Source organism: Dipteris shenzhenensis, chromosome 14 (assembly GCF_047967505.1).
Source record: "Dipteris shenzhenensis isolate YYH24624 ecotype China chromosome 14, Dip_SZ_1.0, whole genome shotgun sequence".
Taxonomy (NCBI): domain Eukaryota; kingdom Viridiplantae; phylum Streptophyta; class Polypodiopsida; order Gleicheniales; family Dipteridaceae; genus Dipteris; species Dipteris shenzhenensis.
The window spans coordinates 12,545,873-12,556,085 of record NC_141609.1 but is presented as its reverse complement, the minus strand read 5'-3'; positions in this window follow the sequence as shown (position 1 = coordinate 12,556,085).

Here is a 10,213-nt window from a genome sequence, read left to right as displayed (position 1 = left end):
CTGCGGGCGGGGGCGGCGCGAGGCTGCGGGCGGGGGCTGCGGCGGGGGTGGCGCGGTGCGAGCCGCCGCGGGGAGGCGCTGGGCTGCGGCGGGGGTAGCGCGGTGCGCGCCGCCGCGGGGCGGGGGAGGGCGGGGGTGAGAGAGGAGAGGGGGCGGGGTGGGTGCTGGCGGGGGGCGCGGGGGCGGGGGAGGGCGGGGGGTGAGAGAGGAGAGGGGGTCGGGTGGGTGCGGGCGGGGGGCGCGGGGCGGCGACGGGGGTGGCGCGGGCTGGGGGGCGCGGGGGCGGCGGCGGCTCTGCGGAGCGCCGCCGCGGGGTGGCGCGGGCGGGGGGGTGGGGTGGGGAGTGGGGTGGGGAGGGTTGCAGAGAGAGGGGGCGCCAAGAGAGAGAGGGGGTGGGAGAGAGAAAGGGGGTGGGTGTTTGCGCAGAGAGAGCGGGCGGGGTAAGGGGGAGGGGGTAAGGGGGAGAGAGAGGAGAGAGGGTGTGAGAGAGGGGGTGGGGGAGAGAAGAGAGAGGGAGTGAGAGAGGGGGTGGGGGAGAGAGTGAGGGGGAGAGAGGAGAGAGGGAGTGAGAGAGGAGAGAGGGAGTGAGAGAGGGGGTGGGAGAGAGAAAGGTGAGAGAGGGGGATGGGGGAGGGGGAGGGGGAGATGAAGGGGGAGGGGGGAGGTGGTGGTGGAGGGGGAGGGGGAGAGGGGGAGGGGGGAGGTGGTGGTGGAGGGGGGGGGGAAGAGGGGGAGGGGGGAGGTGGTGGTGGAGGGGGAGGGGGAGAGGGGGAGGGGGGAGGAGGTGGAGGGGGAGGGGGAGAGGGGGAGGGGGGGGGTGGTGATGGAGGGGGAGGGGGGAGGAGGTGGAGGGGGAGGGGGAGAGGGGGAGGGGGGGAAGATGGTGGTGGAGGGGGAGAGGGGGAGGGGGGAGGTGGTGATGGAGGGGGAGGGGGGAGGGGGAGGTGGAGATGGAGGGGGAGGGGGAAGATGGTGGTGGAGATGGAGGGGGAGGGGGGAGGGGGAGGTGGAGGGGGGAGGTGGTGGTGGAGATGAAGGGGGAGGGGGGAGATGGTGGTGGAGATGGAGGGGGAGGGGGGAGGGGGAGGTGGAGGGGGGAGGTGGTGGTGGAGATGAAGGGGGAGGGGGGAGGGGGAGGTGGAGATGGAGGGGGAAGGGGGAAGAAAGAGGGAAAAAAACTTTAAAGACTGAAATCGAAAAGCAGGGAGAGGTGATCACCTGATCGCTCTCCAAGTCTTTCTCGATGTAACGGGATTGTCGTGGAACAATGGACGGTGGGTGGAAGGCTAGGTCATCGCTGCGAGAAGGGCTCGATGTCACTTACATGGCAAGGATAGGAGTAAGGGGGCGGTCGATGGAGAGGGAGGAGTGTCTTGCGTGGGGCTCGGAAGGAGGAAGAGAATGGAGGCAAAAAGTGAAAGATGAAGAATGAGGGGGGGTGGAGTAGGTTTTTATAGGTTTGGATTTTAGGTTTAGGGTTTAGGTTTAGGGTTTAACCCTAAACTCTTCCCGAGCCATAACTCTTTATGGAGAGCTCGGTTTGCCTTTCTGTAAAAAGGTAAAATGATCGTAATTGAAAGCTCTACGCAACCGTGTCCACTACCTAGCCTAATTGTACATCATGTGGCTTTTATTTAAGAAATTAAGAAAATTTCTTAACGTAGTAACCCAAAGTGGATGTTTGGGGTTGATATGTTTGGCTAGATTTGGAAAAAAAAAAATTTTACTCTCCTTGCCCTTGAGTGGTATGTGCGTGAAAGTTTGAAGTAGTGACTTGTTTTACACCTACCTACGCATGTTTACTCGCTACTTGAGACGCTAGTCTCCCCGGCAACGGCGCCAAATGTTGACTCTTTCCTACTGCTTTCGTAGGAAGAGCTGGGAATTCTCTATGTTGCAGGGTTCCGAGGCTTTTTGTCACCTACAGATATGTTGGGATTGTCGTTGTAGTATATGTGTAGCTTAGGACCTCGAGTCGTGTTCCGGTGAGAGACGTAGGCTTAAGTGTGGTAAGCAAACAAAGTGCAAGCATGTGTAAAAGGCACGTAAACCATCGTTGTTGGGATAATGAAGGATTTCGCCTTCATTGGGGGTTGTAGGGTTTAGGAGGAGTTTAAGGGTTCAGAAGGTGGTTCCAGGGTTTAGAAAGAGTTCAAGGGTTCAGAAGGAGGATCCAGGGTTTAGAAAGAGTTCAGGGTTAGAAAGAGTTCCAGGGTTTAGAAGGAGGTTCCAAGGTTTAGAAGGAGTCCAGGGTTAGAAGGAGGATCCAAGGTTCAGAGTAGAGTACATGGTGGAGAACTCGTCTCCCTCGTAGATCATGGAGTTTAAGGGTTTAGGAAAGCATAGGAGTGGGAGAGGAAGAAGGTGTAAGAGCATGGGTGAAAGAAGAGAGAGGAGGAAGGAGGAGGAGGGAAGAGGAGAAGGGAGGGAGAGGAGAGAGGAGGAGGAGGAGGAGGGAGGAGGAGGAGGAGGAGGAGGAGGGAGGAGGAGGAGAAGGAGGAAGAGGAGGAGAAAGAGGAAGGAGGAGGAGGGAGGAGGAGAGGGAGAGGATGGGTTGCAGGGTTGGAGGAGAGGGGAGAAGGGTTGCAAGGTTAGGACATGCTTTTGGACGTGCAGTGCAAGGAAGCATGGACACTTGAGACAAATGCTTGGAATACCAATGTAGACTCAACACAATGCCCCAAGAGTGTGGGCTTCATTCCATTATGGGGTATTTATACAAATTGGAGAGCTTCTCTCCCTGCATGTAACACAAAGTCGTATCACAAAGTTGTTACACAAAGTTGTATCACAAAGTTGTAACACATTCTCTCTCTACATGTAGAAGTTGTAACACAAAGTTGTAACACAAAGTTGTTACACAAAGTTGTTACACAAAGTTGTAACACAAAGTTGTGTCACAAAGTTGTTACACAAAGTTGTAACACAAAGTTGTGTCACAAAGTCGTAACACATTCTCTCTCTTCATGTAGAAGTTGTAACACAAACTTGTAACACAAAGTTGTTACACAAAGTCGTAACACAAAGTTGTGTCTAGAAGTTGTAACACAAAGTTGCAACACAAAGTTGTATCACAAAGTTGTAACACCTTCTCTTTCTTCATAAGTTCATGTTGGCACAGAGTCAACAGGCACACCCATCCGATAAGTACTTGGTCAGATAACACACTTAAGGGCGTGTTTTTTTGCGGATGTGCATATCACTAGGGAAAAAACGGTGTATAATGCATGATCGACCATGCAAAGCATATCCGATGGTGACAATACTTTGCACAAACCTCAACATAGTTGAAACGGACTTGCGAGCAAAGTGGAGCCCCCATATGATAAGTACTTGTTTGAATAACACACCTAGGGCTGTGTTTTTATATGGTTGTGCGTGACACTAAGGCAAAAATGGTGTTTTATGCTTGATCCACAATGCAAAGAATATTCGATGGGAACAATACTTTGCACACACCTTCAACTAGGTGGAATTGACTTACATGCAAAGTGGCATTCCCATCGCATAAGTACTTGATCGGATAACACACCTAGCAACGTGTTTTTTTACGGATGTGCATGACACTAAGGCAAAAATGGTATTTAATGCTCGATCGACCATGCAAAGCATATACGATGGGCACAATACTTTTCCTATGCCTTAAAATAGGTGGTATTCAAATGTTCTCAAAGAGGCACACCCATCGGATAAGTACTTGGTCAGATAACATACCTAAGGGCGTGTTTTTTTGCAGATGTGCATATCACTACGGGAAAAACATTGTATAATGCGTAATCGACCATGCAGATCATATCCGATGGTGACAATACTTTGCACGCATCTCAACCTACTTGAAATAGACTTGCGTGCAAAGTGGAGCCCCCATCCGATAAGTGCTTGTTTGATTAACACACTTAGGACCATGTTTTTTCATGGTTGTGCATGACACTAACCCAAAAACGGTGTTTTATGCTTGATCCACAATGTAAAGCATATCCGATGGGCACAATACTTTGCACACACCTTCAAATAGGTGGGATTGACTTACATGCAAATTGGCACTCCCATCCCATAAGTGCTTGATTGGATAAAAAACCTAGCAGCGTGTTTTTTTATGGATGTGCATGACACTAGAGCAAAAATAGTATTTAATGCTCGATCGACCATGCAAAGGATATTAGATGGGCACAACACTTTTCCTACTCCTCAACCCAGGTGGTATTGAAATGTTCTCAAAAAGGCACACCGATCCGATAAGTACTTGGTCAGATAACACACCTAAGGGCGTGTTTTTTTGCGGATGTGCATATCACTAGGAAAAAAACGGTGTATAATGCGTGATCGACCATGCAAAGCATATCCGATGGTGACAATACTTTGCACGCACCTCAACATAGTTGAAATGGACTTGTGTGCAAAGTGGAGCCCCCATCCAATAAGTACTTGTTTGAATAAGACACCTAGGGCTGTGTTTTTATATGGTTGTGCATGACACTAAGGCAAAAACGGTGTTTTATGCTTGATCCACAATGCAGAGCATATCCGATGGGCACAATGCTTTGCACACACCTTCAAATAGGTGGAATTGACTTACATGCAAAGTGGCATTCCCATCGCATAAGTACTTGATTGGATAACACACCTAGCAACGTGTTTTTTAATGGATGTGCATGACACTAAGGCAAAAATGGTATTTAATGCTCGATCGACCATGCAAAGCATATCTGATGGGCACAATACTTTTCCTACACCTTAACCTAGGTGGTATTGAAATATTCTCAAAGAGGCACACCCATCGGATAAGTACTTGGTCAGATAACATACCTAAGGGCGTGTTTTTTTGCGGATGTGCATATCACTACTGGGAAAACGTTGTATAATGCGTAATCAACCATGCAGAGCATATCCGATGGTGACAATACTTTGCACGCATCTCAACCTAGTCGAAACAAACTTGCGTGCAAAGTGGAACCCCCATCCGATAAGTACTTGTTTGATTAACACACTTAGGACCGTGTTTTTTCATGGTTGTGCATGACACTAAGCCAAAAACGGTGTTTTATCCCTGATCGACAATGCAAAGCATATCTGATGGGCACAATACTTTGCACACACCTTCAACTAGGTAGAATTGACTTACATGCAAAGTGGCACGCCCATCCCATAAGTGCTTGATCGTATAACATACCTAGCAGCGTGTTTTTTTACGGATGTGCATGTCACTAGAGCAAAAATAGTATTTAATGCTCGATCAACCATGCAAAGGATATCCGATGGGCACAACACTTTTCCTATGCCTCAACATAGGTGGTATTCAAATTTTCTTAAAGAGGCACACCCATCCGATAAGTACTTGGTCAAATAACACACCTAAGGGCGTGTTTTTTTCGAATGTGCATATCACTAGGGGAAAAACGATGTATAATGCGTGATCGGCCATGCAAAGCATATCCGATGGTCACAATACTTTGCACGCACCTCAATCTAGTTGAAAGATACTTGCATGCAAAGTGGAGCCCCCATCTGATAGAATAACACACCTAGGACCGTGTTTTTTTATGGTTGTGCATTACACTAAGGCAAAAACGGTGTTTTATGCTTGATCCACAATGCAAAGCATATCCATGCTTGATCCACAATGCAAAGCATATCCGATGGGCACAATACTTTGCACACATCTTCAACTAGGTGGAATTGAATTACATGCAAAGTGGCATTCCCATCGCATAAGTACTTGATCGGATAACACACCTAGCGGCGTGTTTTTTTACGGATGTGCATGACACTAAGTCAAAAATGATATTTAATGCTCGATCAACCATGTAAAGCATATCCCATGGGCGCAATACTTTTCCTACGCCATAACCTAGGTGGTATTGAAATGTTCTCAAAGAGGCACACCTATTCGATAAGTACTTGGTCAGATAACATACCTAAGGGCGTGTTTTTTTGCCGATGTGCATATCACTACCGGAAAAACGTTGTATAATGTGTAATCGACCATGCAGAGCATATCCGATGGTGACAATACTTTGCACCCATCTGAACTTGTTGAAATTGACTTGCGTGCAAAGTGGAGCCCCCATCTGAGAAGTACTTGTTTGATTAACACACCTAGGACCGTGTTTTTTCATGGTTGTGCATGACACTAAGGCAAAAACGGTGTTTTATGCTTGGTCAACAATGCAAAGCATATCCAATGGGCACAACACTTTGCAAACACCTTCAACTAGTGGAATTTACTTACATGCAAAGTGGCACTCCCATCCCATAAGTGCTTGATCGGATAACACACCTAGCAGTGTGTTTTTTTACGGATGTGCATGACACTAGAGCAAAAATAGTATTTAATGCTTGATCGACCATGCAAAGGATATCCCATGGGCACAACACTTTTCCTACACCTCAACCTAGGTGGTATTGAAATGTTCTCAAAGAGGCACACCCATCCGATAAGTACTTGGTCAGATAACACACCTAAGGGCATGCTTTTTTGCGGGTACTAGGGGAAAAACGCTGTATAATGCGTGATCGACCATGCAAAGCATATCTGATGGTGATAATACTTTGCACGCACCTCAATGTAGTTGAAACGAAGCGCTGTATAATGCGTGATCGACCATGCAAAGCATATCTGATGGTGATAATACTTTGCACGCACCTCAATGTAGTTGAAACGAACTTGCGTGCAAAGTGGAGCCCCCATACGATAAGTACTTGTTTGAATAACACACCTAGGGCCGTGTTTTTATATGGTTGTGCATGACACTAAGGCAAAAGCGGAGTTTTATGCTTGATTGACAATGCAAAGCATATCCGATGGGCACAATACTTTGCACACACCTTCAACTAGGTGGAATTGACTTACATGCAAAGTGGCATTCCCATCGCATAAGTACTTGATCGGATAACACACCTAGCAGCGTGTTTTTTTACGGATGTGCATGACACTAAGGTAAAAATGGTATTTAATGCTCGATCGACCATGAAAAGCATATCCGATGGTGACAATACCTTGCATGCATATCAACCTAGTTGAAACGGACTTGTGTGAAAAGTGGAGCCCCCATCCAATAAGTACTTGTTTGAATAACACACCTAGGACCGTGTTCTTTTATGATTGTGCATGACACTAAGGCAAAAATGGTGTTTTATGCTTGATCGACAATGCAAAGCATATCCGATGGGCACAATACTTTGCAAACACCTTCAACTAGGTGGAATTGACTTACATGCAAAGTGGCATTCCCATCGCATAAGTACTTGATCGGATAACACACCTAGCAACGTGTTTTTTTACGGATGTGCATGACACTAAGGCAAAAATGGTATTTAATGATCTTGACCATGCAAAGCACCTTCAACTAGGTGGAATTGACTTACCTGCAAAGTGGCGCGCCCATCCCATAAGTACTTGATCGAATAACATACCTAGCATCGTGTTTTTTATAGATGTGCATGACACTAGAGCAAAAATAGTATTTAATGCTCGATCGACCATGCAAAGGATAACTTGGCATGTCCATCTGATGAGTACTTGATCGGATAACTTCTCTCACCAATAAATTAAGTACTAATTAAAAATTATAATAAATGAGCAGATTATTAAAAAGAGACTAATATTTATGTAATTGTTGCTACTGCAGCTTGCTCGCGACTTGCTCGCGAAGGACTCTCACAAACGAGATGGCTATAGATTTTGTTCCAGGGATGGATGTGATTTTATGTAGCAAAAGAGAAGTAGTTGCATTTGCTACAATCCATGATAGTGATCCCAATTCAGTTTGCCACTTTCGAAGACTTGGTGAAGATAAGGTGGCAGTTACTGTATCAAAGATTCTTAGCGCACATGTTGAGCTAAAGTATAAATGTGGAGATATGGAAACACTTGGAGATGTTATGCCCTACAATACATCCAACAAATCATTTATAGCATGGGACAAAGATGAGACTTATGCAACATACATTATCAAGAATACAAAGTGCACCACCTTGGATTTTACTATAGGGGACATTTTACAAATGAGATCATTTGCAAATAAGACTGTAGCAGAAGGTGAAGTATTGGGATTTGAAAAAGTGGAGCAATGGTCATTTGCACAGATGAAGATTCTAAAAGTCACTGATGATGGTAGGGGACGAGCATTTTTTGAGCGAAATCTTCCGAGCGTCCGAGCGAAGGAAAAAAAAAGCTTCCAACTATGAATAAATATGGCAAAAATCAATCAGAAGAAAACATAGTTTCACTTAGAAATATGCAAAGTATTATAGCAATGCCTATTTTATATAAAAATCTTTAGGTGAATCTTTAGGAGTGGTGAGAGCATAATGGGGTGGCTTTTGAAGAAACCCACATGTAGAGTAGACTTCTCTATGAAAATTCCCTTATGATCCTTCTTACAACTTTTACTTAATAGGGGGTGACATTGAAAACCCTCTCTCAACCTATCTTCATGAAAGGGTTTCTTCAAAGAAAACTCATTGAAGCAAGCCATCCAAGTAGTTTCGCCAGCGAAACCCCTTTGAAGTAGGTCTCCCAAGGTAGTTTCGCTGGCGAAACTACCTTGGACAGCACTTTTAAAAGTGACATAACTTTCATATCCAATGTCCAAATATAGTCATTCAACCACTCAAATTGATCGGAACACCCCCTTTGAGCACATCTACGGAGTTATATTTTGAAAAATCTTGCATATATAGTATTAAATATTACATGTATTTTATGAGAGTGATATATAAGCCCAAGTGCCATATGATATAAATGTGTTAATAAGTAATTATCTATGCATAGTATTATTACATTGAGAGTGATTATGAGGGATGTTTCTTAAAGGAATCAACACTTTTCTTAAAGAAATACATTTTTTTAAATCTCTTGAAAAACACGCTCGGATAAACCTGCTCATAGGTTTTTGCTCGTAAAATTGACGCATCCTGGATGGTATGGTTGATAACATAACATCCTTATGTGATCCCTACTATGAGGTAGGCAAGAATATGAGATGGAGCATGTAATTTTTAAACATGAGATGATAAAGACAAGGTATACTACAATATCAAAGGACCTAAAAAGCGTGCCCATGTGCCAGGCTCTATCACTTCAAATGTGGATGATTTCAATGTACTCAATTATAGAAGTGACATCTTATCTGGAGTGGATGAGTTCATTGATTCCGAGAAACAAAATGATTTTAGAAGCGAAGCCTTATCTAGGGTGGATGAATTCTTGCACAGTGAGAAGGGCAAAGGTTTCAATAGCGATGTCTTGTCAAGTGTGGATGAGTTCATGCATATTAACAAACCTGGTGTCAATCAAGCTTGTGGATTTGTGAAAGCCATGCAAGATGTCCCAATGAGTGATGTTCTCTCAGGAGTGGAAGAGTTTCAAGGTTCTCAATACTCTCGTAGAATATTGAATTCATCGAATGGTCCTAAGAGTATGTTAAAAACGAGGATGAGATCAACAGAAGATTATTCAATATTTAACTTTGATTGTGATATGGCCAAGGATGCAACGACCAATCATGGATGCTTGGTTACAAACAAATGTGAGGAGAAGAAGTGCATAAATACAGATAACAACATGCACGAGGAACGAAAACGGTCATACATATGCATGAAGAGAAAGCGAATCCAAGTAGATCCACAAAAGCAACCAAAGAGGAAGAGAGTAATGAAGGAGGAGAACATGTTAAATGCATTGGGATATCTATGTTGCAAGCGAAGATGCATGCGCTTCATTGATCTTACAGACATCAGGGAATGTAGAGGACACGTGTGGCAAAAAAGAGGAAGCGAAAGAAATGAATACCTTCTCACAAGTCTCTCTTGCTTTCTTCAGAATGGCAATAAAAGGCTAAGTTCAAGACAAAAGGTAAAACCTCTCGTAAATGGAAAAAAGATTTGCAATAAGGCATATCGCAATATTACTGGATTATCCCATGGTACATATTGGGATTTAGTCACCAAGGCAAAGGGCGGCAACAAATTTAGCATTCACGATAATAGAGGAAGGTTTAAATCAAGAATCTCAACTGTCAGGGCAGCAGCAATTTTGCAAGACTTCATACATGAAAATGCTTTACCTCAACCCCATATATCTACCAAACTCCCTAACGGTGACGCGATCACTGAAATGCACCTTCCAATGGGCTTGACAAAGCTCGAAGTATTTGACTCTATCGCAGAAAAGCAAAGGCAAAGAGGGGATGCTGTAGCTTCTTCTCATACT